This window comes from Chinchilla lanigera, unplaced genomic scaffold (assembly GCF_000276665.1).
Source record: "Chinchilla lanigera isolate Chin_1 unplaced genomic scaffold, ChiLan1.0 scaffold00121, whole genome shotgun sequence".
NCBI classification, from domain to species: Eukaryota; Metazoa; Chordata; class Mammalia; order Rodentia; family Chinchillidae; genus Chinchilla; species Chinchilla lanigera.
Genome location: NW_004955522.1, coordinates 3200438 through 3227158, shown reverse-complemented (window position 1 = coordinate 3227158; position 26721 = coordinate 3200438). Strand labels below are relative to the sequence as shown.

At 49.1% G+C, this 26721-nt stretch overlaps 2 long non-coding RNA genes across 3 annotated transcripts; one reads left to right on the top strand and one right to left on the bottom strand.

The window, feature by feature from the left end:
* Positions 1 to 2720: 2720 nt before the first annotated feature.
* Positions 2721 to 7173, bottom strand: LOC106147142. The gene is made up of 4 exons (XR_001231906.1): positions 6533 to 7173; positions 5101 to 5294; positions 4703 to 4772; positions 2721 to 2802 (listed from the first exon to the last, which is right to left on the bottom strand). It is a non-coding gene; the product is annotated as an uncharacterized LOC106147142 (long non-coding RNA).
* Positions 7174 to 7253: 80 nt separating this feature from the next.
* Positions 7254 to 24996, top strand: LOC102026785. Of its 2 annotated transcripts, none has more exons than XR_001231910.1 (3): positions 7254 to 7379; positions 22848 to 22981; positions 24533 to 24996. It is a non-coding gene; the product is annotated as an uncharacterized LOC102026785 (long non-coding RNA). The 2 variants fall into 2 exon arrangements; XR_264619.2 differs by having other exon boundaries at positions 22848 to 22985.
* The last annotated feature ends 1725 nt before the right edge of the window (positions 24997 to 26721 follow it).

Genomic DNA, 26721 nt, shown 5'->3' with positions numbered 1-26721 from the left:
ATGACATATAAAGGTTTAACTAAGCAGACTTAGGACTACGATGATGAAAGCATGGAAGGAAATGCTACGGGGTGGAGGGGAAAAATGAAGAAAAAGTGACATGAATTTAGTTGTTAGAGCAAATAGAAATAACCAAGAAACATATGAGAAGTTCCTCAACTTTTCTATTTACCAAGGAGATATCACTGAAACAACTATAATATCTCACTTTACATCTAAAAGATTGGCATTGTGTCCATGTTGTGCAGCCACACACAGGGGACACATGTCCATATTGCCCAGTCAAGAGCCCAAGTGTGGTCAGTACTTGGGCTGTGAGGTGCTAGGAGGTGCTCAGTACTGAGGGCTGTGAGGCGCTATGAGGTGCTCAGATGATTACAGCCCCCAGCTCCACTGTGCTCATGCCTCTTGGAGCAGAGATGGGAGGTTCCACCAGGAACCTCCTAGACAGCAGGTATATGAGCAAAGCCAAGCCCTGCTGTCTGAAGCCACTTCAACTTGAGGTGTTCCCTAGCACACAGCATATGTTGCCACAGCGTTTCCTCCTAATCCCCCTTCACAGTTGTCTTTGGTGTTTTGGAATCTTTCTCCTTTCATGTAAATTTTAGAACTTGTTTGTCAACTTCCATGGAAAACAGTGTTGGTATTTTCATTGCAATTGTACTAAATTTATTGATTAATTTGGAGGTAAGTGGATTCTTAATGGTATTACTTTTCCCACTTAGAAATGTAGTTTATTTTTCATGTTTAAATTTTTAGATCTCTCAATGATTTTTAATAGTCTCCCCACAAGTCTTACACATTTTAATAATTTCATTCCTTGTTAACAGTAAAGTACTAGAACTTTTTCTATAATATTTTCTTGCCTCCTTCCTTCCCTCCCTCCCTCTTCTTCGTCTCTTCTTCTCCTTCCTTCTTTCCTACCTTCTGTCCTTCCTTCCTTCCTTCCTTCCTTCCTTCCTTCCTTCCTTCCTTGTGTTGAGGATTGAACCCAGGGCCTTCACACTGAGCTATATCCTTAGCCCTTTCAAATAAAATTTCTTTAAACAAAATTTCACGACAAGGCACATTAAGTTGCACAGGCTAGAGTTGAACTTGAGCCCGTCCTGCCTCAGCCTCCCAGAGTCCTGGGATTACACTTGTGTGCTGTCATGCCTGACATTTTTCTATAATATTTTCTAATTGACTTGTGTTGGTTTATAAAATTTTTATCTATTAATTTGTTGTTTTGAACCAATATCTAGGAATTTTGCTAAATTATCTCTTCAGTCTTATTAGATTTGCTTTCCTGTATAAATTTTAGGATAATTATATAATTCATATATAGACACAACTCCATTAATTTCTAATCTTTAACTCTTATTTCCATTTCCTGGTCTACTTTATGAACTAAGCCCTGTGGGACAAGGAATACTACTGAATATAGGGGAAAACTTGACCTTTTTTTAGCTTTCAAAACAATGTTCCTAATATTTCACAACAAACCATGAATCTTAGAGTAGATTTTTATGAATTGCTTTATATCAGGTTAAAAATTTTCCTTCTCATGCTGAGATGTTAGATCCTGGTAGTGTTTGTCTAGCATAACCCAGTTCTTGGGTTAGAGACCTAGAACCATTACATTATTTTCCTTCTCTTTCTAGTCCCCTAAAATTTCCTTCCATGAAACAATTAAAAATTTTGTAAAATGTTTTAAGTGTGCCTTTTGAAATGATTGTTTAATACTATTGAACCATCCTTGCATTTCTGTGATAAAAATCTGCTTGATCACAGTGCTGTTTTCTGCTACATATAGCCATGAATACAGCACAGTAATTCCCTTTACATTACAATATCAGAGTTAGCTGAAATACTGACAACAGTTGGAAACCAATCACCAATGACTTGCTTACTCTTTTTGATTCTCCACTGTATTCTAAATCTCGTACCAGGTACCAGGTCAACTTGCGTCTCTTTCTGGGATGTTAATGTTGATCAGTGTATCAGATGATTCAGATGTGGTTGGGTCATTCTCTCCTGTGTAAAGTTTCCCAACAGCCTTCCACATTGGTAACCTTTGCTCTAGTTCATCCTTTTACTACAGAGTTCAAAGCGGGGGATATTCTAAATCTATTATTTTCTTCTTCATTTAAAAAAGATTAGAGTCCTTATGAAAGAACTTTTCTTCTCATCTCTCTCCTCCTCTTTCTTCTTATTCATTTAAAATTGCTCTGAGGTAGAATTCATTTAGTAGTTTGGGATTTTCCCTCCTCTATTTTCTGGTTTTTAAAATGAGTTAGTTTCACTGGATCCTGTAGAGGTTGCCAATATTTTAAAAATATCAGTTTAAAGCCGTAGGTTTTAACGGGATTGCTGTCTGTGTTTCCATCAGCTACAGAGAGTCAGACTGCCTTGCCTTTGCGTGATGGAAGTCACTGCAGGAGGACTCCCGAGTCCCTCTGACGTCACCCCAGGAGCCTTGGTAACTTTCACTTCCTGCTTATCCCAAGGTCAACTGGTGCATTTCCTTGCTAGATCTGAGCCCAGTCATTTCTGCAAGAAGCAGGTGCTTCCTGTAAGTGGGAAGTGGTGATGGCACGGGGAGGGCTCTTTTTATTTTCTTTTTTTTTGTGTCTTTTTGAGATGATCTCACTGTGCAGTTCAGGCTGGCTTTGAGCTCAATTTGTAGCCCAGGCTGGTCTTGAACTTGCAACGATCCTCCTGCCTCAGCCTCCTGAGTGCTGGGATTACAGGCGTGCACCCCCATGCTGGCGAGAGCTCTTTTTATTGGGCTGTCCTCCACACAGGTCATTTTATAAGTGCCTTTAGGAGAAACATATTTTTAAGAAAAAAGTACTTTGTAAGGTGATGCTGACAATATAAATTATTTAAAACATCCATATTTGTGGTCCATTTTGACCCTCGGGCTTATGCATTTGAAGCTCATCATCAGACTTTTTTGTTCGTTTGTTTGTTTGCTTTTGGTACCAGGGGAATCAAACTCAGGACCTTGGGCTTTCCAGGCAGGCGCTGTTCCACTGAGCTATATCCCCGGCCCATCTTCATCAAATTATTGTGTTTTAGTTACCTGAAATAATTTCATCTCAATAACGTCCTATTTTACAGTAACATTCATCGTTTTGTTTAGTTTTCAATGTTAAAGTTCTTTTTCTTATTCTGATTTAAATTGTAAATACAATTCGATTAGACATTTGCATGGTTTCAAAGACATGAAAAACAAAGGACAGTCAGAGAAATCTGGGTTTCCACCCCGATCCCAAATGTGTCTGTTTTTATAATTTTTGACACACGCATGTGATACACATCTGCTTCTTAAGTCAAAGAATACTTGTCATGTATACTTGACATGCTTTTCTTCTGTTTGTACTTTTAAAATTAACTATATTGTCTGTGGTCACTGAGTACATAGAAGTGTGTTCCTTTTCATAGCTGCATATTAGTGCATGTTATTTCACCTGGAATGGGCACTCTAGTTTAACCAACTAACTGTACTGGTGGCTTTTTGCACCCTTCCTAGGTTTTTACTCCGAAAAATGGAGCTTCAATGACTAGTTTTTTGTATCATGTCTCCTTTTTTTTTCTTTTTGTCAGTGTGTCTTTGGCATTTCCAAGTGAAAGGATAAACGGGTATATAATTTTCCTGGATATTGTAAAACTTCTCGCCGGAGAAGATGTAGCATCCACAAGTTCTCCTCGCGAGTACTAACGGCCCTGCTCTGGCTCCACCAGTGTGGAATGCGTGCACTCACACTGCCAGAGTCCCTGCAAGTCTTTTCTGCTTCTGGTGTCCCCTACTTCCTGCCCATCCCCAGGTCTGGGCAAGGACATTTCCCATGGGCATTTTGCATATTCGTTAGGCACGTGGTGGCTGCCTGTGTGTTTTCCTGTGAGGCCATTTCTGACAGCCTCAGTGTCCCCTCATCTAAGATTCCCCTTCAGATCTTAGACATTGCTCCTGAGACTGTCCCATTGCCCACTTTTTGCCTTTGGTTGCTGTAAAGGACATTTATACCACAAACACAGTTCAGGGTGTTTTGCATTGTGTGACAGGGTCTGCCTGTCCTGTGCGCCTGTGGTCAGTCTGAAATCTGTCTTCAGCTCTTCTCCCATCACCCGGCCTTGTCCCTCCTCCTCATTCCCCAAACCACCAGCCTCCTTCCTGCCGCAGTGCCTTTGCACGGCAGCTCTTTCCACTGCAAAGTTGCTCTCAGGGCATCCTCTGTGCTGGCTCTGTCTTGTTCCAGATGTGGCTCCAATGCTGCCATTGCAGAGAGGACCCTAGAGCTTCCCACTGAAGCACCTGACTGCAGCTGCCCTCTGCTGTCTCCCTCGGACTTGCTGTCTCCATAGCACCGGCCCCTGCTCTCTGGTGCAGTGTGTAATGTGACAGCTCGCTCATGGCTGAGCATGTAGCAGCTACATAATAGATACTTGTGGAGTGAAAATGAGCCAGCCGTGCACTCGTGCCCACCGTGGGTGTGCACCTGTGTGCTGAAGGTCGGAAGAGGCCCGGCATTGGCACTGAGTGGTCCCGCACATCTGCAAGATGGTCCTTTTAAAAAACTGCCTCTGGGTACTTCTTTATCTAGCTCATCTGTGTGCCATCCAGAACAGCTAGCGGCTCTCCCTTTGCGCAGATGGGGAGGACGTGCTGCTAAGCCATTCGTCATTTGCTAAGTGTTCTTGCTTCCACAGCCCTTACCTGAGCCGGCCTGGGGCTGCTCCTGACGGCACCGCCGGGATGTCTGCAGGTTACTTCCCCCTGCTCGAAGCTGGGGGTGGAGAAGGCCCAGTTAAAATAAAGTGGACTCCGCAGGGCGCAGTACCCAGGGAGTCTTCCAGCGGCATGAAGCAACATGAAATGCAGAGACCAAGTCTGAACTGAGAAGGGAACAGGTAAGAACGCAAAGAGCTCACTGGAAGGATTTTTAGTGAGAAGACGGAGCGAGGGAGCGGGGTGGGGGGGGGCGCTGGAGTGGCAGGATTCAGCCTCAGCCCCTCCTGCGGCTTCCCAAACCCTCTCTCGCTCCCTCCGCCCCGAGGGCCCGGCAGAGCAGTGAGGTTTATGGGGTGGCAGTAGCCCAAGTTTTATTTTCTCACTTTCATCAAGATTGGGGAGATCGGTGTGTCCCCAGGTTGTTTCTTGATTCTGTATCCTCAGCTCACAGGACACATCCCGGCCCTGGCAGAAAGGTGAGCGGGGTGCCGGGGTCCCGAGATCGCGCCGGCAGGTGCTGCTCGGGGAGGCCATGTGCGCAGGCCCTGTGCGCTGCCTCCTTTGTTCGAAGTCTGCTCTGCGAGGGACAAAGCACAACCAACGCCGACCTAAATCTGGGCCCAAATTCTCAGACACAATAAATATTTGGGGACAAAAGTAGAATTCAGTCAAACACATGGGTAAACAATGATTCTTAAACTGCCAAATTGCCAGTTAACTCACTTCTTCCCTTGAAAAAGCCCCTTTGGGTCTCTGTGGACTGTTGGGTTGCGGGAACCGTTTTATGGGCATTTTATGATTTTATGGTGTTCTTAAAATGTTGATCTCCATCTCGTCGGGAACTGGAGGCAAAATTCACTGGCTCCTTTTCTGCCTCGCGGCCCCTTTTCCTGGAGATATCTTTAGCTTTCTGCTTTACTTTCCTTTTAATAAAATATTGAATATCATTTTCCCTAATTATTTCTCATTGAATGGACTCCCTAAGTCCCCCTTTTTCAAATAAAAAGAATAAAATGGACCATGTAATGGGACAAGGGTTCTATCACTACTGATAATTATACACTTTGTTTTCATTGTAATTGCCCTGGTTTGAACTGTGCTTATTTTAGCAGAAAGCGTTCATTATTTTATCAACAACTGGCAGACCTCGCTGGTATTTACTGACTTTTCTTTAACCAAAACAAGGATTATGGCTCCTATCCGCGGCTCAGCTGCTAAATCTTCGCTAAGAAATTTGGGAACCCCTTTTGAATGAAACCCAGTACAAAGCTTTAAGCACTCTTTGCAACTGAGTTGTATTAAATGATAGACAAAAAAAGCCCTCTGAAGAATTGGTGCTTAATTACAACTTAATTAGCATAATTATGCATGCTAATAGCATCTCAAATGAATAGCAGTTGTCAGGAGGTTGGGACCATCTGTAAGAATGTCGGATTAATACATCATTTTTTATTTCTAACAACGCTGTAACTCTTTCCCTGAAAGTGATTTTCATTAATCAAGTTCATTTTTATTATATAGAAAATTTGGCATTTTTCATTATGGGCCATTATCCGCTTCCCCGTGCAGCCCTAATACAATACTAATGAGCCCCCGTGTGGCCGGTCGGCGTTGACAGTGGAGGTACAGGTGTATTACTATAATTGTTACAAACAGCGCATCGCACCTCCAGAGTAGCGGAGTTCGAAACTCCTAGCACCCGCATTTCCACTTGGTACCTCCCTAGGGCCTAGTACAATTTTCAGAGCTTTATGAAAAACATACATGTTTGTGGTTACAAGGAAGCTATTTAAAGAGAAAGAGGCCCACGATCACCTGCAGCGGGGCTGCTGTTTTGCTGAGAATCCCTTTCGCGCAGACTGAAAGGGGAGGAGGTGTGGGTCCGCACCCGCGCCCCGGCTGGGGAGGAGGGAGGCGGGCGCCTCGCTCCCCCATGCAGGGATGCAGGGAGCATCACTCTTTGATAAACACGGTCATAAAACTGCGGGGGGGACGCGTGTCTTCATGCTGCTTGGTCCCAAGAAACCCCCCGAATGGCAGACTGCAAATTCACATCTGGATGCCCCCCTCCCCTCGCCAGCTTGCGGCAGCGGCCAGGCCAGAGGACACCAGGCAGGCAGTCCGCGCTCAGCTACCTTTACTGTCGGCTCTGCCTTGAGGTAGTCTTCAGGGTTTATTCCTGTCCCTCCTCCCCAGCCCCCCGATCTCACACAGCAATAGCCAAACGCCTCTGCTTTCCCCAGGCGAACCCCTGCATGCACTTGGCTGTTTTCGGAGGAGCCTCGTCTGTCCCTGTATTTTTTCCCCAGACTGAAGCTCAGGGCTGTACCCCAGACTCCTAGGGGAGGGCGGCGGGTCCTTAGGCTCCTCCACCCTCAACCCAGCCCCAGGGGGCATCAGCCCCGGCCCCATGCAGATGTAAATGAAATGGCTAGCCCCGCTGCGTCCCCTCCTTGGCTTTCCGACGGCAGCAGAGGCGAATCACTGACCTCACAAAGGAGCCCCCTCTTTAACGTCACAGCGGCGGGCTGCTCGGGGTCCCCTGGGGCCGGTTGGGGCTAGTCTCCCCTGAGCACCTGCAGGTGAGAAGGGGGCTGCGGGAGAATGGGGCTCACGGTTCAGCGGGCCAGAGAGGATGTGGACCACTCAGGACTGCCCCCAGGTGAAGTCTGGTGATCCTTGGAGCGGAGATGTGCGTGGGACGTGCACACGCTCAGGCGACGGGTGGTCATTTAACTGAAAATCAGAAACAACTGCTCTCTGTCTCTCTCTGTCTCTCTCCCTCTGCCTCTCTCCCTCTCTCTGTCTCTGTTTCTCTCTCTCTCTTAGTCTCTCTCCTAACTTGCTAAGTTTGGCCACATATAACCCAGCCTTACATCTTGCCCCTGCCTTTGTAAGCTGTGTGACTGTGGGTAGATTCCTAAGTCCCTCTATGTCTTTGTTATCCTGTAAAATAAGGACAGCCCTCCTTACTTTGGAAATGTTTTAATAATCGTCGGGCACCTGGAACAACACAGGCAAGAGGCACTCGTGAAGTGACAGTTGTTACTGTTGCCAGGCAGCAGGGGTCCAGTTCAAGACCTCCCTTCCGTGTCCAAGTGGGTTGCGTTTGTGACCGCTACTTGTTTGTGTTACCATAGTGTTAACACTGGATTTGCTTTTTTTTCCTTCTCTTTTCTCCTCTCCTCTCCCCTTCCCTCCCTCCCTCCCTTTCTTTGGTACTAGGGATTGAACCCAGGGCCTTGCCACTGAACTACATCCCCAGAGTTTTTAAACATTTTTTGAGTCAGGGTCTCCCTAAATTGCTAAATTGCTCAGATTGGGCTTGAACCTGTGATACTCCTGCCTCAGCCTCCAGAGTGCTGGGATTACAGGCTTGCTTCGCTTCAACTTAAACACTAGACATTTTTGAAGCCAAAGGCTTGCTGCTGTCCTCCGGGCTCGGGTATTTGGCCAGGCCTCAGGGACAGGTGCGGTGCGTGCAGCTTTCCTTCCTCCGGAGCTTGCAGGAGGCTGGCAGCGACAGGGGCAGCTCAGAGCAGCAGCTTGGAGCCCGTGCAGGCTTTAGGGCTCTGGGGTCCCCACCCACCAACCCCTGTCAGCAGGCTGTTCTCCTTAGCGGGAAAAGGTGGCGATTACAAAACACAGCGAACAATGTGGGACCTGGGCTCAGGAGTTGGCGGAAGACCGTTGTGAGCCCTTCTGCTACGATTTCGCATTTCCCTGGACCTGTGCATTGTGTTTTCAATAAAGGAAAGAAAATAGCCACAGAAGAAGCCTCCTGCGCATGTGGCAGAGTGGGAGCTGTCTTCTGGAGGGGGCAGGCTGGAGGCTGGGAGAGCGTGCGGATGGTGGGGTGCAGGACACCCCTCCCGCTGGAAGAGTCCTTCAGATTCCTTTGCATCGATCCTGTCCCTGGTGCATTCCTGTAGCTGGTAGAACCAGCCCCTTGCTGGTTTCCCTGTTTCACTTTGTCTCACGACACTAGAGAGCTTCCCCTGAATGGGACGTGCAGCTGCCTGTCTTGTTCCTGACACTAAAATGATCTGGGGCAGACGAAGACAATCTGAATGCCCTGAGAGGACGAAATCAAATTAGAACCAAGAAACAACTCTGTGTAAGATTCTACTTGGGAGGCCCAGGCAGGAGGGTTGCAAGTTGGATGCCAGCATGGGTGATGTAGCCAGACCCTATCTCAAAATAAAAAATAACAAAAGGGCCTGGGGACCTAGCTCAGCAGTAGAGAACCCCCGGTTCTGAGAAAAAAAATCCCTCCTTTGAAGAAAGGAGTGAATCGTAGGCAGCTTTTGGGGAATGCTCATCCTGTGTCCGCCCAAGAATGGATCAAGGGGATACTGGGCTCCTCAGGACTGCAGGGAGGAAACTGAACTCCAGCCGGGAGCCTTGGGCCCCTGTCCTGCTGGAGGCACTGTGTGGGACAGAGAGGACTTCTTTCCAGCCGGGTAGAGCAGCTCCTGACCCGCGCCGGGTACGACTTCTGGCCATGTCTCTGGATGACTTCTGGGCGTGAAGGTTAGGATACAGTAACAAGTCCTAGTGGAAGAGGTATAGCAGGGCGTCCGAGTTCCCTGGGGTTGCTTTGTGCCGGGGGCTGGGGACAGAACCCAGGATCACTCATGCTAGGCAAGGGCTCTACCTGGAGCTCCCCTGAGCCCAGGTCTGCTTTTCTTGGTTTTAGTTTACTCATTTAGGGCTTTAAATTTTCTTTTTACTGTGGACATTTGCAGTGTGCAGTGTTTGCATTCGTTTTAGGGAGCTGGTAGGTAGACATAATATTTCTTTTTGTTGTTGTTGTTGTTTTCTCTGGTACTGGGGATCGAACTCACGACCTTGCACTTGCCAGGCAGGCGTTGTGCCACTGAGCTAAATCCCCAGCCCCTGACACAGCATATCTTAATTGTTTTTGTCTGTCCCACCTTCCCTCTGCTCTGTCTCTAGACCCTCTTCCTGTTTGCAAAAGGTCTATCTCCCCGTTTCCTGTTCTCTTTTATTTTGTTGTTACACTTTTACACTTTGGATTTCTCCTGTAAGAGAAACCATGCAATATTTGCACTTGCATATGTGATTTACTTCACTTAACATTATGGACTCAAGGCGCATCCACCTTCCTACAAATCACTCAAATTTATCCTTCTTTATGGCAGAGTAGTACTCCACTGTGTGTAAGTACCACATCCTTTTTATCCATTCACCTGTTGGTAGACATATGGGCCTCTTCTAAGCTTGAGCTATTATGAGTTTTGTTGCAGTAAACATGGGTATGCATGTATCACATACATACGACACGATGTCTTTAACTCTTTCGGGAAGATACCGAGAAGGGGAATAGCTAGGTGGAATGGAATTTCTCGTTTCAGGTTTTTGAGGAGTCTGCATACTGAGCTCTACCATGGTAGTTCTGTGTACACCCCACCCACTCCCCGCAGCATGGCCGGCGTTCGTTATTATTCCGTATCTTGTTGGTGGCCATTCTTTCTGACGTGAGATGGGTCTTACTATTGATTTACTTTGCGTTTCCCAAATGGCCAGTGATGCTGAGCATTTTCTCACGTAGTTATCGGCCCTGCGCACAGATCTGCGTTTGTTATTTCTGCTTCCTGCAGTGTTCGGTCCGCGGGGACAGCTTGCTCCCGAGCCCGAGCCGGCCGAGCCCTTGCGCCCACGCCCGCTCCGGGCCTGCTGTGGTGCTGGCGAGAGCCCGGCCCGCCTTGGGGTGTTTCTTACCCTCCTCCCCAGAGTGGCCCCGAGTCTCGTTACCGAGGGCTCGCGGGGCCAGCTCCTCCACTCCAGAGGGCAAAGTTCGCTTGCTGGAACTTGCCCGCGGACAACACTGCTTTATACAAAAGGAAAGGAAGGCAGAGGTTCTCCGCGGCGCCCGGCGAGGGCGGGCAGGCGGTGGAGGCGGCGCTGTTCTCTGGGATCCCCGTAGAGCAATCAAATCTTTGCATGCCGCAGCGTGTTACAGCCTGCAAATTAATATTAGATCTGATTCTGAAATAAGCCTAATGAGGATGACTTTTAGAGGGGGGCGTTGTGTTTTTTGCTGCATTTCGCAAAACCCTTTCTCTGCTTGACACATGAAGTTAAAAATACGACTTCTGCCCTTCAGCTTGCTGGTGGCTTCGCATCCGGCAGCCAGGGGCCACAGGCAGGGCCCGCGTCTGTGCTCTCAGAGTCCTTGCTTCGGAAACTCTGGGGCGGTTCCGGCGCGGACGTGCATGTGTCCCAGAGACCTCCGGCCTGTGGGCGATGGGGGTTGGGGGCAGCGCTGTCTTCCAGGGGGTGTCCTCGGAGCTGACCCCGGACGCTGTGGGCTGCCCCCCTTGCACGCACACATCTTCCACGAGCCGCTTGTTCTTCCTCAGCCTCTCCGCTGCAGTATCACCGCCCACGGATTCTATATCTCATCCAGTCATACAGTGGAGTCAGCTGCAAGGGCCAGAACTGGGGAGTGGGTTAACTAAGAGATCCTGCTTCAAGATCTGGCCTGACCCTCAATTCCCACACATGATTTTCTCTCTGCTTGGAGTGCTATGCCCCGCTCTTCTTTTATCAAGTAACAAACTCCTACCCATCTCACAAAACCCTGGTGAAATAACCCATTCTTTGTTTTTCCCTTTTTCTTTCTAGAGATTGACTTCTAACCCTGGGCTCTCAAGACATTTGGACACCCCTCTATTAAAATGATATCTGCTGATTTCTAAATGCGCATGCATGATGCCCAGACCTGTGGCATCTGGTAGGATAGGCAGTAGCCACCTGTGGTTAGGTCACTAGGCATTTAAACTGGTTCAGATTAGACACAGAGTAAATTCAGGTCCTCTGTCCCCCAGCAACATTTCAAGTGCACAGCGGCTGGTGCCCACTTACTGGGCAACACAAGCGACCACTTCCCACCCCCGGGGGGTGGGGCATTCTGTGGAGCTGTGCTGGCCCAGAGAACCGGCTCTTTCTGGCTTACACTCCTGTGCTTCACCCCCAGTGAACTCTCCTCTGACTGAGAGCAGCAGGCGTTTGACCCGTTCTCCTCCACACGGCCTTCCCACTCTCTTCCAAACCCTGAATGTCTGTGACTGGGACTGAAGGTGATGTGGTAGGTGGAATGCTGTCCACACTGTTCCTTCCCAGCTAGGGGCGGATACACCTGCTAGGAAGTTCTTGGGAGTTCTGATTGCTCAGTACTGCCTAGTCACAATGCCCCTTTGTTCTTTTTAGCAAACTGTAAGGCATTTCCTTTTCTTCTCATCACTGCTGAAATAGTGGGAACTGCAGCAACCATTTTGTGGCATGAGGTGATAAATGAAAACACTTGCAAAAGACGGCAGATAACAGAAAGGTGGCATGTACTATGACGGCACCTTTATATCAGCCCTGGGCCGCACATGTCCTCAGATTTCTCCTTGTATATAGCCAGAGTACATGCCTGTTTTTAAAAATATTAGTAGCTGAGTTTCACTTGCCTTGCAGCCAGAGGCAGTTCTGACACACAGATGGAATGAGGGGAGCCCCAGGCCTTCCTGACCTAAAGATGAGGAGGATTTTTCTTTTTCTTTTTTTTTTTTTTTTGTCTTTTTGAGACAGGGTTTTGCTATGCAGTTCAGGCTGGCCTTGAGCTCACTTTGTAGCTCAGGCTGGTCTCAAATTTGCAAAGATCCTCCTGCCTCAGCCTCCCGAGTGCTGGTATTACAGGCGTGCACCACCATGCCCGGCGAGGATTTTTCTCAAAGCACAGTGCTTGGAACCTCCAGCTATGGGCTGGAAGAACAGAAGGCTGTGACATTTCTGAGTGAACCATTAAGGGACTGGGTGACTGAACCCCAGGAGGCTTGGGACAAGGGCCCCCCAAATTTAGCCAGGATGGGTCTCTGCCTGTCTGTTCTGCTCTCAAAGTCCTTAGGTGCCCGTGGGGGCGGCTTCTCCCTGGCTCCTTCTGACGGACGCCCCACCCACCTGTCCCCAGCCATCCCCGCAGGGGATACTGAACACAGGGACGGTTCTGGGGTAACTTCGGTGTCTCTCACTTGGCAGGGCTCTCCCACAGTGCTTTTGACCTAGAGTGAGCCGGAAAGAGTACCCTCTTCCACTCAGACACAGGGGCCTTTGTTTGGTTTTTGCAGTCCCCGGGAGTGAACCAGGCAGGGCCTTCACACTGAGCTACGTCCCAGCCCTTTTTTTTTTTTTAAATTTTGAGACAGGGTCTTGCTAAGTAGCTAATTGCCTGGGTTGGGCTTGAACTTTCGACCCTCCTGTCTCAGCCTCCCACTGTGCTGGGATTACAGGTGTGCACCACTGGGCCCAGCTAATGAAGTAAAGTTTGTGCTCTGGAGAAGACAAAGGGGACATGGCTTTTAGCTCAGCCGGGCCTCCATGCAGCCCATCTTCCTGTGCACGGACAGGATGCCTGCGGCGTGCTTGTCCTCCACAGGGCAAAACCCCTGCTGACGTGAAGTGAAAAGGGAGAGCACAGCAGCTCCGTCACACTCTGTCCCCGCAGCCTGCCCTGCTTTGCCCACCGGGTTCGGCAGCCTCCGGACCCTGCGTCCGCTGCCACGCAGATGGACGGCGAGCTTGCTTTCAATCAGCACGCTCCGGATTTGCCGGGATTGTGCGCAATAAATTGCTAGCTAATAAATTTCCCATCGCTTCCTTTGGTAAATGCCAGAGAAGGGCCTGGACGTTCCCGTGTAGATTTAATTACACATTTAGTGTTCCTGTAATTTTGAATTAATTACATGCCAAACAGATTTATGTTCTATGTACTTAATAAACCTCCGTAAGTGCCCTTTTTAGCAATCAATTGGTATTTAGGACCCGGTTTGTTTTTTAAAAATAATGGTTCACGTTGCTAGGTCTTGTACGTTCCATATGTTTGGGTGTTGATAGAATTAGAGGCGCCAGATGTTGATACTGCCGTGAACGCAGACGGCAGAGATAGCGGGGTTCGGTGCCGGGCGAGGGGAGCGCGTATTCGGACTTCAGAGAGCCGGAGTGCGGGCTCCTCAGCGCCTGGGTTTCGCGCATCTGTCCAGGACGGACGTGGTCCGAGGGCTTTGGGGCCGCGATGGACGGGCAGGTGCAGTGTCCTTCTATGTCCGGCAGGGGGAGCGCTTGTTGCTGGGGGTATTATTTTGTCCTTCTAGTGGGCTGGTCGTGTCCCCTCTCTGGGGAGCCTTCCTCCCAGGCTCCGCGGGCATCTGGATCGAGTTTATTGAGCGTCTCCTCTGGGCCCAGCACGTGCGGAACGATCACTGGCCTTATCTCCTGGCTTCATCTCCCGGCCTCTCCTCGCTGCCGCCGTGGTAACGAGTCCCTGGTGTCTCACCAACGAGGGGCGGGGGGAGACAGATCCAGGAAGCCAGGCCACTGCTGGGGTTCCCGGCCAGGTGCAGCAGGGACTCAGACTTCGCAGGACAGGTGGGCCCCGCACCCTGGGTCACCATGGTTTGTTCCTGGGAACGGCATAGGGAATTCCAGAAATAAACAGTGCATACGTTTTAAATTGTGTGGTGCTCTGGGTCCGGTGCTGAAGTCTCACACCCTCCTGCGGCATCCCATGCGGCATGTGAGTCGTCGGGTGTCCAGGGTACCCGTGCCGTGTGCGTGCGCCGTGTATGTGTCTGAGCGCGCGTGTGCGTGATGCGCCGAAGGAGACCGCAGTCACGTAATTATACTGCACTGCGTTGTTCTAAGCACAGCGGGCGGAGCCTCCGTCCTCCCCGCAGCCCCCGGCGTCTGTGAACTCCGTCCCCGAGCGCGGAGGCCACTGCAGCTGCTGTGTGTTGCTCCTGGCTCAGCGCTGTGCCCGGTTGGCTTTCTGTTGTTATTAGCCTCGAAGCTTACCTGCTTGGAAGTGTCAAGTGGCTTCCGTGTGAGGCCCCTTGCTGGTGGGCTACCGCTGCTCCCTTCTGGCAGTGCCCGGCAGGATGGAAGCAACTGGAGCACAAGGCACGGATGCCACCAGAGACTGACCCACACCCCAGCCCAACTTCGGGCGCCTCCCCAAGCAGGGCAACTCAGGGAGCCCGTGGCCCGACTTGCCTTTGCATTCTGAGCCCACCAAGCAGCCCAGCGCTTCCAGCAAGCCCCTGTCGGTAGGGACACCAGCAGCAGCGCCTTTGCTAACAGGGAGAAAACCTGGCTTGGGCTGGGAGAGGCTGTGCTCTCCCAGGTGGAGATGCATGTGGGGCTGCGGGGGGCACAAGGGCAGGTCAGAGCAACAAACGCGGGGGCCCAGGAAATGGAGAAGCAGGGGTGGGATGGGAATTCCAACCTCCACAGACTCGCCTGGGTTCTCTTTCCACACGTGGAGTCTGATGTCTCCCTGGAAGAGGTCACAGGCTGGTCCGCACCGCAGGCTGAGGGATACTGCGCTTCACCAAGCTGCTCCTTCACGTTCAGAGAGCGGCGCTCACCTGCGCTCCACCCACCACCTCCTGCGGAAGATGCAGCAGCCAGTCTCTCCCTGACCACCTGGAACCCTTGCTGGGGAGACTTTGAAAGGAGCTATGCTAGATAAAGAATGTAGCAGGGCATGGTGGTGTCCACCTATAATTCCAGCCCTCTGGGAGGCTGAAGCAGGAGGATTGCAAATACAAGCTTGGCCTGGGAAATTCAGCAATGTACCAAGACTTTGTCTCAAAACAAAAAAGAAAAGAAAACAAGTAAATAAAACGAAACTTGCCCCTTTTGCTTGGTTCCCTCGTCACCTGAAAATCCACTCAGACCTGTGGAATGAAGCAGTAACCTCGCATGCGGCCATCATTATTGCTAGATAATTGACTACGGATCCCGAGTGAAACAAAGGTGGTTACAGAATGGTAAAGTCAATTATCATTTATTAATGGTGGTTACAGAGCATAGCAGAGCAATTTATAAATTGAATTTTTAGATTGAACAGCTTTCTATTTATATTTTTAAAGGCAGGAGATAGGCTCTATGGAATAAAGTGTGTGACATTTAGCTGGTGACATGGCACACGTGGTTTTTTTTTTTAAATTCTTTTGAAATGAGTTCTTAATTAGGTTACTCTTATAATACACCTTTACGGTGCACCTTGTTCCTTTGAATGAACCTGTTAAATGTGCTAATTATCTGCCATCTGATGCTAGTGAAGGGACCCGGCACCTATTAGTGTGTGTGTATGGGGAGCAGAGTACACCTTGTACCCACACCCATAGGGGGGTCTTTAAAGAGGACGTTTAGAAACACATGATGGGAGACAGAGAGCAGCCCGAGGAAGACCCGGCCAGTGTGCGCCAATCTTGTGAGACTTTTGATCACAAAGAGCCATTTCACTGGCTCTGAAACAGAAAGAGATGGATGAAAAATAAAGAGAAACATCACTAATATCACACAGTGGCTTAGGCTCTGCTGACTTCTGAAAGCATTTTTATCTTTGGGTCAGGGGACTAAGATATGCAGGGAGAGGAGGGGAGGGTGGTGAGAAGAATGAAGATGTGTTAGGTATAGGTCCCAACTCCCTGCGATGACTGGAATTATTCTGTACTGTGGACATGGACTGATAAAAATTGTGAAAGACAGATTTGACTTGTTACCATGATTAACCAACCTGCCGTCAAGCAGGGCAAGCCAAAGGGGTCTCTTTAGTTTTTGTTTCCAACTCTGAAGAGTTAGTGGACCAAGAGGGCACTGTCTGGGAGTTTGCAAGCAGGTGGGTTCTCTCCTCCGTGTGGGTGGCGCATGCCTCTGTCGTCCTTGCAGGAGCTCTTGTTTCCTGTGTGACTTCCCAGCTCCTGAGACCCTTGTTAATCTAAGTGCCAAGTCACAGTCCCACCTATCCAGCCCCTCCCGACCTGAGCCAAAGGAAATGTGTCCAATGTCTTCTTCCGGAACTCCCGCCTTCCTTTTTATTTGTTCATTTGTTTTATTTGGTGGTAGTAGAGATTGAGCCCAAGGTCTTCTCTTCACTGGTCTTTTCCCAGTTCTTTTATTTTATTGTATTATTTTATTTTTATTTTGAGACGGTGTCTCTCTTACTAACTCACCAAGTTGCCCAGGATGGGCTCAAACTTGAGATCCTCCTGTCTCAGCCTACCAGAGTGCTGGGATGGCAGGCGTGAACCACCATGCTAGAATCTTATTTATCACCTGACGATTTAGCTCATTCTCGGGGAATCTGTTCTGTTGCACAGCCCTGCCTGTCAGACCCAACAGCTGTGTCTCCTCTCACCGCTCTGATTAGATATTTGCAGCACAGGCCACGCTGCTAGTTCACTCCCTTCCTTCACCCTGGTGTTCGGGGGCCCAGGAATATCAAGCCATTTATACAGATGTTGCCTCATGTGTCACGAGCCCAGGGGACGAGTGCACAGCTGGAATTCCCGTGGACTCTCATGCAGTCTGCAGCCAGCGCTTCCCTCTGCGCGCCTCCAGCTCCCCCGTCAGCGCATCTGATTTCTATTGCAGGGTCTCTGGGTAGAGCCCTGATTAGCTTTTCTTTTGGAGCTGATCCTCACATTGCTTACAAAACGAGTGCAAATCATGGAAACGATCCTAAACCGAACCCACGAGCGGGAAGAGCGCGGGGGAGGGGAAGCCGCGGTGGCCGAGAGGCTGTAAACACGGGAGGTCGTCAGGACTCGGCTTCTCCGTGGTGTTTCTGCTGGGAATCGCGGGGCAGGCCCTGTCGGGAAGATTCCTTCTCGCTTCTTAAAAGAACTGCAGTGACAAAGACAGAAAACCCATCCTCTCTCCCAGCCATCCCACTTCTAGCTTCTTCAGCCCACTCTGCACTGACTCGGAATTCTTTGGCCCCAATTAAACCTTTGTGCCTGTTTGCATAACAGCTGGGCCCCGCTGCGGTGGGAGGGACGGGCTGAGAGACAATTTTATGCATTGTGTCTGTGTTCCGTGATTGGGTCAATAGTCCATCCCCTGGAATAAGAAACATAGCTACGGAGGAGAACAAAACCATCATTTAAATTCTCCACACAGCCGCTCCACCCACCACGGACAGGGCTGACATTTGGGAAGGGTCCGGGCTGAAGGCACAGGCGGCTGACATCCTCCAGGCCCGGGCCCAGCCGGGAAGCGCATCCTCCCCCACGGCTCTGCTCAGTTTTAGCCAAACTTCCCGCACTGGTGTGAAATATTTAAAGCCACATTCCACAGAGTTTACAGATGGGAAGTTGGGAAACAGGTCCTGTGTGCTGCACTTTCCCTGTGCCAGGGTCCACCTGGTCTGCATGGTAGAGTAAGGGCAGCAGCACAAAGCCAAGAAGGAAGGGAAGGAAGAAGGAAAGAAGGAAGGAAGACAGGGAGGGAGGGAGGGAAGGAGGAAGGAAGGAGGAGATGCAGGCAGGCCAGCCTTCTGGGCAGGTGGGCAGGCCTGAGGAGGACTACTAGCCCTGTGAGTGGCCACTGCCACTTTTTGATTCTTAGCCTTGAGTGCTGGACATGGAAGGGATCGCTGGGAGTAGAGTCTAAAGCACATGTCTACTTCCCATCTGTGCAGGGAACCTGTCCCTCTGCCAAACAGCTCTGCCAAGGTCTGTGCTGGGTTTGGGGGATACAGGGCTTAGAAGATACAACACAAAAGGCTTCACCAATACAAAAGGCTCCCTTTGCAGGACAAGGTGACACACGTGCCAACCTGGAGCCCTGGAGGCCAATCAAGGTGTCTACAGTGTGCTCCGGGGGCTCGCAAGACGGCTCCATTAGTTCAACCCATGGTAGAAGCATCTACTGTGTGTTGTTGGGTGAGTCAAGGTGGGCAAAGAGAAACGTTTTTGCAAGAAGTTCATAACCCTAACGGTAGAGGGGAGGCGGAAGGCTTGTGGAAGAAACAAGGCTTCTCCTGTCGGCAACCATTGTTGGCATTTGAAGGTAAGAATCTTCCAGGTAAAAACATGGTAAGGGGAGGAAAGGGGACATCCTTGGCTGAGGATAGTCAAGGGCCAAGGTGTGCAAACAGCCAGTGCGATTAAGGAATGGGCGGAAGCCCTAGCATTTCTTCAGACTTGCACATAACAATAGGCCAGGGCTTCATAGACCAAAGAGAACTTTCCAGATCTCCCCCTGGCTAGACTGGTTCCGTGCTGTGTTCACTCAGGGAAGGAGGCACCTTTCTTGCTGCTCCATCTGAGGGAGCCTCATGGGTGGTCTCCCAAATGCACCTCATCTCATCACTCTCTGAGCTCCACCCGGAACACAGCAGGCAAGATTCCTCCTCAGGATGACAGCTGTCGCCGGTTGCCCTGGCTCTGGAGCTCATTTTGCCTTTCTTGGCCACCTGGACAGGCAGGGCCAAGGGTTTTTCTGACAGAAGGCACGGTACCCGAGCTCTGCAGGAGCGAGTCTCAGCATTAAAAGCGAATCTCAGGTTCGGGCCCTGCCCTAGGGGTAGCAAACATGCGGCAGTTGTAAGCTCCTGAATTGTAGCTGAGGGCCACGGGAGGGCTCAGCATGGGAACCCTGAGCCAGGAATCAGCTTCTGGCGGAGATGAGCATCCCCCTTCCATGGGCAGAACTGCGCCAGTATGACCTCAAGCCTCGATCAAGAGACCCCTTGATTCAACCTCAATAAAACTATATTTTAATAATATAAAAATGGGGCTGGGGCTGGCACTGGGCTCAGCGGTGGAATGCTGTCTAGCACATACAAATCCCCTGGGTTCAACTGCCAGTACTGTAAAGAAAACAAAAGAAAAACAAAAACCAAAAAGAAGTGTTTATAATGTGTAAACTTGGCCTTGAAAACAATCTTGTCTTTTCTACTCTATTTTTCTCCTTTGATGAAAAACCAATCATCTAAGTACGCTGGAGTTTACAGGGAGTCTCTTATGTGTATGCTTCACAGGAACTTCTTAAAAACCACAGCAGAAGTGGTTAAACAAGATACATAGGGGAGAAAATTCAAAGCCAGACAGACCCCGTGGCACACACTACAGCTTGTGCCTGATTCTGCCTGTTTTAGTTCCCCTTGTTCCTCAGAAGGCGTGGGGTGGTCTGCGGAAGGATGTAAGTCCGATAAGGATTTGAACAGGATCGCAAATCCTAATCCAAAATTTGATGGAGTGCCTCGCTGGGAGGCAGTGGGACTACAAAGGCTTCACTTCTTTGCTGAGTTGCTGTGGCTGCCAGGGACTTATTTGGCTGTCGTGGAAAATGTGTGTCTTGGGTTCCTTAAGCAATGAGTTGATTCTGTGATCACGCTGCCTTTCTTTTTATTAGTACTGGGAAGTGAACTCATGGACCTCACGCTTGCCAGGCAGGTGCTGTGCCGCGGAGCCTAATTGCGCTGCCTTCTGCCTACAAAGTCAGAAAGGTGGGATCAGGCATCTGCTCGGCAGCGGTCCCCATACACTGGCAGAGTCCTTGCTGGGTTTAGTCTTGTCCTCTGAGGTCACCGACCTCAGTTCACAAACTTAAGTCACTCCACGATTCTGGGGAAGATGGTCAAGGTTGTGTTCATTGCTCAGTGCAATTTTTGAATGGAAGCAAAATCTTGCTAAATGCTCAGCAGAAGTGTTCATGAACTGAGGTAGTCCTGTACTCAGTACTGGCCGGAAGGAGGCTCCTCCTGATTTTGGAAGTTGGCTTTTTTGATTCCAGGTTGTTGTAACATTCATCCCAAGCACCAGAACCTTGTCCTCTGCCCACGAAGCAGGAAGTGTTCTGAAATCATTGTTTTTCTTCTTAAGCATGGCTGCTCTTGACTCAGTTTTGAGCTCGTCCCACTCCACGGCCTTAGTCCTTGTCCTCACCCCTCATCTGCTCTCTGAGAGGCTGCACCCACTAAACATCATGCGGACCCCAGGTGGTCAGGGCTGCACTGTGTTTGGGGGTCCCAGAAGATGAGCGGCTGCAGTTATTGTCGTTTCCTTCTGCCTCTGAGCCTCAAGGCTGAGTCCATACACACTCATCCCATTTCACAAGGCTTAAAACTTCTGGCCCATTGTTATACCTGCGTCTACAGTGGACAAGCAGGAAGGGGGGCATGGAAATTACCTCCTTTCTGAGCCTCACCCTCTCTCTCCTCTCACCTCTGCCCACCAGTATGTGGTTCTTATTGGATATAAATATCTGGTAGCCCTTGCAAAGTTGGGTCACCTGATTTCCCATTTGGATCTAAGGTGCTGATGGTTTTATTGGAGTTATGGGCCTTTAATCTGCTCTGTGGTGCATTTCTGCGGGAAAGTAATTCCGAAGTGAAATTATTTCTCTTTGTGTAGGAACCTCCAATCCTCTGGCTCTTCCTGGGCTGGTTCTACCAGAATTGAGCTTGTTTTCTGGTCCTCTGCTGGGTAGGACAGATGGCTGGGAGTGGACAAGGTGAAGGTCAATAATCTGTGCTGTAGGATGGTCCTGGCCAAACACAGTGCAGTTCCCTAGATGAGAGGGCTTCAGGCATGGTTATTTTATTTATGCAGTGAGATGAGGGATTTTTGCACAAAGACTTGCAGCTGCAGATCTTCTTCTAGGATGAAGGCCAGCTTCTCAGACACCAAACTCTACTGGACAGCAAAAGTTACCACTGCTAACCACAAGTCTAGGATCTGGATGTAATAATCAGACTCTCCTTGGAGTTATGTTTTATTTTCTCTTTAAGACTTCCCAGCATATGGGCAAGTTAAGAGGGCAGGAAAGTTTGGTAGGATCTGCTGATCTGTGCCACGGTGACTGGCTTAGAATTTTAGTTTCATCTATATTAGCTTCATGACTAGGCATAGGATTTCATTTCTATCTTCTCCAATTTCATCTTTCTGAAAAATGGGGATAACATTGCCTATTTTTGATAGGCTAAAATGCCCCTCCAAAGAAACCCATGTCCTGGAACCAGATGCTCCTGGAGTCCCAGCTACTTAGGTGACTGAGGCAAGATGATCACTTGATTCCAAGAGTTTGAGCCCAACCTGGACAACAGGATGAGACCCCCCATCTTAAAAAAAAATTATTAAAAAAGAAATCAGTGCCCAAATTCCTAGAACCTCCATATGGTGGCTTATTTGGAAAAAAAGTACTTGCTTAATTTGAGAATTTTGAGATGAGGTGATTAACTTGGATTCTCCAGATGGGTTGTTAGTGCCAGAAGAAGGGTCCTTCTAAGAGGAGAGCAGAGGGAGATTTTACAGACCCACAGAAAAAAAGAGAATGTAAATCTGGGAATGAAATAGGGAGATTTGAACGTAGAGTTTTGGATTTTGGAGTGATGTTACCAGGAGCTGAGGAATGGCAGCAGGCACCAGGGTGGGAAGGGCTAAGGAATAGATTCTTCCTGTACCCTCCAGAAAGACTGGGCCCTGCTGACGCCCTCATTTTATCCTGGGGAGACTGAGGTTGGGCCTCTGGCTTCCAGCGCTGTCACAGATTTCTGTTGCTTGAAGCTGCCATGTTTGTGGTAACTTGCTATAACAGCTGCATGAAACTAACACTTACCTCGATGGTGTTATTAGGAGGATTTAACAAAATAGTGCATGTAAAATGTTTTGACGCCTCTTTGGTATTTCATAGTAAGCCTTCACTAAATATTGGCAAGTATTATTCTAGATTTTCTTGGGACAGTGCAAACAGACAGAGTTTCCAGTGGGTGTCCTGGCTCGGTCACAGTGACTTGAAAGCTCAAGTTGAACTGCTCCTTACGCCTTCAGCAAAAGGAATTGAGTGAGTCCTGCCCTGCTCTCCTGCCCAGGAGTTGTGTAGCTCCAATGAGTTAATGACATGAAAGTGGTTTGCACATCACCTGGGTTAAGCTGTGGTCACAAAGGCCAGGACCAAACAGAGGCAGCGTCAGAGAGGTCAGGGCTGGAGCTTTGTTCCTCTGGCACTGGGAGGTGAGATCATCTCTCTCAGCTTTTGTTCCTGCTTTTCTGAGCTCATTTGTTGGTTTTCCCCTAATCCCAGCCCCTCCATTCCGGAGTGGAGCCCCAGATGACAAATCTCTAACTGTCCCAGCCAGCTCTGAGCCTCCCCCGTGGGGCACATTTCTTCTTGTTTCTATTTTTAAGAGGCACAAACAAAAATAAAAACAAACCCTGAAATATACTAATCTTAAAAATGATTTATAGTGCCTAGCATAGACATCGGGTCAATAGATTCCGATTTAACTTTACTGAGGGTTTGAGATGTTCCCGATGTGTTTTTATTTTAGACCAGAGACCCAGAAGACTGAGCACCAGGATGTCAACTTAGGTGGAACAAGTCAACCCTTGGCAAATGCTTGAAAGTGGTGAATTCATCTGTAAAGATGCCCAGCCTCCCAGGAAATGTGCTGTTTTAGCCTGAGTAGGTAAAGGAAAACACACAGGAAGCGAACAAGTCATGTCTACCCATCATTTGCTTTGTCTTTTACGGACGTTTCCCTGGCATCCCTCTCCCTGAGATGGTCACAGGCATGCTTTATGCCAACAGCCTGTTCCTGGGGGATGTGGCAGATTCTTCCGGGTCATGTTTTTCAGTCTGCTTGTCCACTCATCTGCATTCAATCAGGTAAAGATATATACTGAAAGCCCACCATGTTCCAGGCACTGTGTTAGGAACTGCGGAAACAATGCCCAGGGTTGGTATCTGGAGTTTGCAGTCCACTGGGGGTGACAGTGTAAGCCAGTTGGTGACAGGACACTGACAGCTTGCAAGGGTGCAATGAAGGGACAGTTTGCACCGCAGCATGTCCCTGGGGAGGAGTTAGCTCTGGGGTAGTCAGGTCTGGGGTAGGAAGAGAGATGAGGTGACCCAAAAGGGAGTGGAACATGTTAGAGTCAGATTAGCGTGTGTAGAGGTCCCAAGGTGACAGCAATCATGACAGATAGGAAAAATCAAGAGGAAGCAAGCATGGCGGTGAGCAGAGGGAAGAGAAGGTCTTGAGGTGGAGCTAAAGGAGAAGTAGGGGCCACAGTGGTGGCCTGGTTGGTCATCTTAGGGGGACCGGTATTGGGGGAAGATCTATCTCCCCATTCCTGCTATCCTGAGCATGTGGGCCTTCACTGCGCCTGTCTGATCTCCAGCTGGTGTGGGTCAAGCTGGGGCCATCAGAAAGCTGAGCCTCCAGAGTGAGTGTTCTGTGAGTGGCGTCTGTTCTAAGTCTCCTTCTGGCCTAGATCATCCAGGGGGGTTGGCCTCCATTTCCCCGCAGGTCTATGTCTTCATTCTGACCCACACATCTTATTTTTACCTTGAACCCCACTCTGTCCCTGGTATGTTTCTTTCATTCCACAAATGTTTATTGAGCACTTAGCACAGGGCAGGCACCAGGCAAGGCCCTGGGGATGCTCTGCTGATCTGAGGGAGGCCTGTACCTGCCATAGGGAAGCATCAGGGCCAACATGAGGGAGAGACAATAGCTTGGACCCTCCATGATCAGACGTTGCTTTCTCCTTGAGCCATGGTCCATACCCTCACTATGTCCTCCAAGGACAGCCCTCTGCCACCTGCCCTTAGCACGAGAGCATGACCATGGGCCACACTCAGACCTTGCGCAGTGCCTGGCAATGCCGTCCCCATTGTGGACCAGCATAAGTCTCCAGCTCCGTCCCAGCTCCATCCTCGGGCTGCTTGACTGCGTAGGCCTGCACTTCAGGCCGGAGCAGAGTCACTACAGGTACCTTTCTGAGATTCCCACCATGCATTGTGACCCTGGGTGCGGAAAGGCCACCTTCCTGGTTCTTCTCCCCTGGGCACAAGTCCCTGCTCACTGGGTGCAAGTCTTCTGAAGGAACATAAGGACTTTCAACCACAGCCTGGAAGCATATTCCCACACGCCACAGCTAATGAACTGTTCCCAGGGATGGTTAATGCCCTGTGAAATCAGTCATTAATTGTGGAAACAACTGATTTCAGAGACGTCGTGGCGATTAGGAGCTGCATATGACGGCGGTGGCAGAACAAACACACTACCATGTTGCCCATTCGTCACGAGTGCAAAGGCCAGCAAGGTGCCTGGGAAGCTGTCCTCTAACAGGGAGCGGTCACGGGCTGCTGGGTCCCTACAGCTCCTGCAGCCTCACTCTGAAATCCCTGGTGACACACACCAAAAGTGAGCAGTGCGCATCTGGGAGAGAAGGAAAGGCTCACCTCCCAGTGGCCAGCAGAAGGAGGCAGCATCGGATAATGGATAAAGCTACTCTTGGTGGAAGCTGCTGCTGGTGCTGGTGGCTTCTGAACTGCAGTCCTGGGCACCTCTGAGGGCCGGAGAGCTGTTTCTGCATGGTCTCCCGGTGGTCTCTGGGGATGATGGTTCTGGGACTCGCTCTCCCCTAGGTTTGTTTCTGGGGAGAATTTAAAATAAACAGCTTTTGTTAGTAGTGTATCCAGAATGTGTTTGTTCCCTGGCTCTGTTTCTAACGCAAGTTTCCCCCTCGCAGGCCAGAAGTCAGCGGCATTAATAGAAACTGATAATCTTTCTTGGAGCTGACCCTACTCATCCCCTCCTTCCGCCCTCGGTCTCCGGCTATTTCTAGAGCCCTTGGGAATGGCTTGTGTGAATGCTGGAGGACAGCCTCCTGGCCACTTCCTTCCTCTCCCTGGCTCCATCCTCAGCCTGGTCCTGGACCTGGCATCAATACCTACCCACCCCAGGCCTGTGCTTACAGGATCTGGAGAGACAGAGAGACAGAGACACAGACAGAGACACAGACACAGAGAGAGACAGAGAGACAGACACAGAGAGAGACAGAGAGACAGAGAGAAGGCCGTAAAAGAATTCTAAAGTAGCCAAAGAGCAGGGCCACTGCTGTCTCTTGTGAAGGTCCTCTAGATCGCTGTATGGAAAGGTAAGGATGCACCCTGGTTTCTAGTACGGAAGGGCTGGAATTACCCTGCTGATCAACAACTTGGAGTTAGCAGAATGCATTTTAGTCAAGAATGTGGACTCCTATGCAGCATTTAATAATTATTAAAACTTATGCTTCTTGACACAGAAACTGCCTATGGCTTATTACTTGGTGGGAAAAAAACCAGCATCCAAACACACAAGATCCCATGTATGGAAAGCCGTAAGCATGTAGGTGCATATGTGTGCAGTGAACAAGTCCCTCTGGACATACCCCAACACACGAACACTGATGGTCTGGGGAGATCTAAGGTGGCTTAGAAATTTCTGTTTTTGCTTTCAAAACGAGTCCAAATTTATTGCAGTGAGCATGTCTCGGTTTTATAATAAGCAAATAGATTTTATTTTACATTTCATTGAAATCTGTTCTATTTTACTCGGGTAATAAAAAGACACCCTATCAGAATTTTCTAAAGCTATTTCCAGAACTTGATTTTAGCAGCCAAATTAAGACAGACGACTAGTAGAAAAGTAAACCTTTTAGATTCAGAAAATAATGACATCTCCAAAAGTTTTTAAAGATGAGGTTGTAAGCATTGAGAAATAAATGGCTCAGAATATTTTATGGGTTATGTCATAAATCAAATCTAAATATCAGTCAGACAGCGTCAGAGAAGACAGACTTGGTGGGGTGGAGCCAGTGGAGGCCGGGGCAGTAACAGCCAGCAGAAAATAATGCTCTTAAGGCGATGTCAGTGACATATAAGGCTCTGTCCTGACCACAACAGTGACTCTTGGCCAAGAAAGTTTGAGACACCTGGCATGACTGAAAATTTCACTTTAAATTTAATTTTGATTTTTTTTGAATTTGTGCCTCATTTCTGATTCAGGGAAGCCTTTTACTGTAATCTTTGACTCATCTCTAAATGTCGGGGGAATTCTGCTTGGGCCTTTTATTGAGAATCGGCTGCTACAGACACCCAGGACAATGATCATCGTTTCCCAAGTCTCCTGACAGTAGGTCTTTTTCCTGTTTTACTTTACTACACATACACCTCACCTGAAAGTACTGCAGCACGGCTGGAATTTCAGCCCATGATGCTTCCAAATTCCAAGCCAGAAAGTTCTTTCTTGAAAGAACAGGGATGCAAAGTGCAAAACCTAAAACCCAAAGTCAAGAATATGTGTCAAATTTTTATCAAACGTAAAAAGGAAGCAGCTGGGAGTGGGGCAGGTTTTTTTTTTTTTTAACTAATTA